The following is a 4,064-nucleotide window of genomic DNA, read 5'->3' as shown; positions in this document are numbered from 1 at the left end:
ACGTCGAGCATGAAAGTCGCAGCCAGCTACGGGAAGAACTGAGTCTTCAACCTACTCTTGAACGCGTCAAGAGAGGGGCTCTGGCGAAGCTCAAGCGGCAGGGAGTTCCAGACGGAGGGGCCCGCGGAGGGAAATGCACGCTGACCAGCAGATGCGAGTTTCGAGCGAGGGATGTGGAGGCGGAGAGGGTCAGCAGCAGAACGAAGGGGACGGTCGGAGGGCTGGGTGTACATGTCCAGGCAGGATTGAAGGTACTCGGGAGCAGAGTCGTTGAGACACTTGTAGACCAGAGTGGACAGTTTGTAGGAGATTCGGGTGTTGACAGGGAGCCAGTGCAAGGAGCGAAGTAGGGGGGTGATGTGGTCTCGCTTCGTCTTCCTCAACGTCAGCCTGGCAGCGGCGTTCTGGACTCGTTGTAGGCCATGAATGGATGAGGCGGGGAGGCCAGCCAGAAGGGAGTTGCAGTAGTCCAGACGACTGAAGATGAGGGAGACAACCAGCTTGACACAGGCGTCGTGGGTGAGGTAGCGACGGATGGAGGCGATGCGTCGTAGGTGGAAAAAGCAGGTCTTGATGATGAAGGAGATGTGTGTGTGCATGGAGAGAGTGGAGTCGAGAAAGACGCCAAGGCTCTTGACAGCAGGGGAGAATAGAACAGTCGCGTCATCCAGCTGGAGGTCGGTCACAGTGAGGGAAGCAATCTTCTGTCGTGTTCCAACGAGAAGGGCCTCCGTCTTCTCACTGTTCAGCTTCAACTTGTTCTCAGTCATCCAGTTCTTGATGTCAGTGAAACAACTGGAGATGGATCCAAGGAGATCGTCAACGTCCTCCGGCTTGGCGCTGTTCTGGAGCTGCGTGTCATCGGCAAAGGAGTTGTAGTTCAGGCCGTGGCGTTCGATGACCAGGGAGAGGGGTTGGGTGTACAGGGTGAAAAGGACAGGGCAGAGGACAGATCCTTGTGGGACGCCGAAGCGGACAGGGACAGGCTGAGAAGAGAACGAATCAGTGGTGACAGTCTGAGAGCGGTTCTGGAGGTAGTTCCTGAACCAAGAGAGGGCGGTGTCGTGAATGCCGAACGTGGAACTGAGGCGATCGACGAGTAGCTGGTGGTCGATCGTGTCGAAGGCAGCGGAAAGGTCCAGCAGCACAAGGGCAGAGACGAGACCGCTATCTGTTGCGTTCAGGAGGTCCGTGGTGATTCGCAGGAGCGCCGTCTCGGTGCTGTGGTGACCCAGCTGAAAAAGTACCACACGATGTACTATAGTATACTATAGTAAACTATAGTAAATGTACCCTGTACTATAGTAAACTATAGTAAATGTACCATGTACTCTAGTGCATATTGTAGTACATGGTACTTTGTACTATAGTATACTGTGTAGTAAATGTACCCTGTACTATAGTACTTTGTGGTACAGTAGAGTACTTTGTACTTTGTACTATGGTACTTTTTAGTGAATGTACCATGTACTACAGTAGTACTATAGTACCTAGTACTTTGTACTATGGTACTTTTTATTGAATGTACCATGTACTACAGTAGTACTATAGTACCTAGTACTTTGTACTATGGTACTTTTTTGTGAATGTACCCTGTACTACAGTAGTACTATAGTATGAAGTACTTTGTACTATGGTACACTGTGGTACTTTGTACTATGGTACTTTGTACTATAGTACTACAGTACATAGTACTGCGGTACAGTATAGTAGTAATAGTATACATGTATTTTGTGTTTTTATTTTTATTGTTTTATTAATATAACTTATCAGCTAAGCATAACAATTTTGTTGTTGAAATTAAGTTGATTAAAAAACATTGTTTTTAAAATTGTGTTTTATATCACCAGTTGTGCATGTAAACGTGTTGTGTGTGTTTTTACAACTGAGGTAGTCGTACATATAAGATTTATTATGTTTTGTGCGTGCGTGTGTGTGAATTAAGCCGTTTGTTGGAGATGACATGAGATATTTTCAAACTTGTTAACTGTGCATTTGCAAAATACACGTAGGAATACTTTGTGCTCACACACACACACACACCACACACACACACACACACACACACACACACACACACACACAGTCACACACACGCTCGCACGTGCACACACACAAACACGTGGGTACGCACATATTCACTTAGGAGAAAGGACTTTTGTAACGTCAGATTTACATAAGTATAGTTAGTTTTTTGTAAACAGTTAGCATCAAATGTGAAATTAATATTTCATTAACGTTACCTTGGAACGCTTCTCACAAAAAAAGTTTTCAAAAGAGAATTTAACAATTGCTTTAAAAGTTAAAGGATAAGGATAAGATAAGGATAAGATTTTATATAGTCCTGTGAGGTTGCCCTCATGGAAATTCGGGCTGCTTTCTCCATGGGGAAAGCGAGCTGCCATACAGTATACGGCGCTACCCACACATTTGTTTTCCTGCATGCGTGTATTCATGTTTCCGAGCCCTGAGACTTTCGCTGTGAACTTGGGTTCTTTATCGTGTGCATGCGGCCACCGAGGAGAGTCTGCACGATGTTGACTCTGGGAAATAAATCCCTCGCCGAAAGTGGGGATCGAACCCACGCCGATTGCGACAACTGGTTTTGAAGACAGCGCCGCTACCGACTGAGCTATTTCCCGCCCGCCCGAAACGCTTAGTAAAATGGTCTGCAGTGAAATTTTGAAACAATACCTTTTTTATGTTAAATTTAACATTTGCCAAAATAATTCTTCATGTAGGATCAAGTGCAAAGTTCTTGGTTTGACCTGAAGTTGACTGAATTTTGCTGTGTGTACAATATTGTTTCGTTTTAAATAATTTGAGAGAGAGAGAGAGAGAGAGAGAGAGAGAGAGACAGAGAGAGACAGAGACAGAGAGAGACAGAGAGAGACAGAGACAGAGAGAGGGTTGTGGCATACAAGCATTACAAACAAGTGTTTTTTTCACCCATGCAGAGAGGCACCCCTATTCTAATCACATATACACGGACATTCACACACACACACACACACACACACACATACACACACACATACACACACACACACACACATACACACACACACACACACACACACACACACACACACAATATGAGATTTAAAAAAAAAAGTTATGGAATATGTACACATCGAATGCTTAACAGAGAGAGAGAGAGAGAGAGAGAGAGAGAGAGCTCATAATTAAATTTATTACGTCAGGATAAAGGTTTTAGGCTTAGCCTAATCTTCCAACCTGTTCTTGCAGGCCTGGACTACCGGGGGGGGGGGGGGGGGGGTTATGGGGGTTGCGCAACCCCACCCCCTCCTAGCCTAAACATGTACCTCACTTATTTAAAACATTTTTTATTATTGTTTATTTTATGCCGTTTCATGCAAGGAGCGACCATTTTTCTATCTCAGAATATGACCTACCCATCAGCTTCAGGGGGCTTTGCCCCCTGACCCCCACAAGGGGCTCTGCCCCTTGACCACGCCAGGGGGAACATCCCCCTAGACCACCACTGGCACCCCCCCCCCCTCTCCTCTTAGCCTAGTCCGGCCCTGCCTTGGAACATATACAGAGAATAATTGTAAACGTAAGCAAAAGACTGCACACACACACACGCGCACGCACGCACGCACACGCACATGCCGCACTCACGCCCACACGCATGCACACACACAAACCGCTGACATTCGCTTACACACACACACACACACACACACACACACACCCACCCATATACCCCCACATCCCCTCCACACACACATATCCCCCATACACACACACAAATACTGCGTAAACTCACACACCGTGACACACACACACACACACACACACACACACACACACACACACACACACACACACACACACACACACACACACTTGTGTGCGTTGCATATCTATGCACATGCTAAAATGAACAGAGCAGTACCCGTAAAAGGAACAGTAACTCATAAAAGTAAATAACTAGTAAAAACATTTAAAAGTACTGAACTTGTCAAATCCAGGTGCACGGAGCCCCTGGGGATTTTAGTCATACCTCAGGCAGCTGTATATCGGCGTTAGAAGAACTA

The sequence above is a fragment of the Littorina saxatilis genome, linkage group LG13 (genome assembly GCF_037325665.1).
Source record: "Littorina saxatilis isolate snail1 linkage group LG13, US_GU_Lsax_2.0, whole genome shotgun sequence".
NCBI classification, from domain to species: domain Eukaryota; kingdom Metazoa; phylum Mollusca; class Gastropoda; order Littorinimorpha; family Littorinidae; genus Littorina; species Littorina saxatilis.
Note: the sequence above shows the minus strand (reverse complement) of the source record.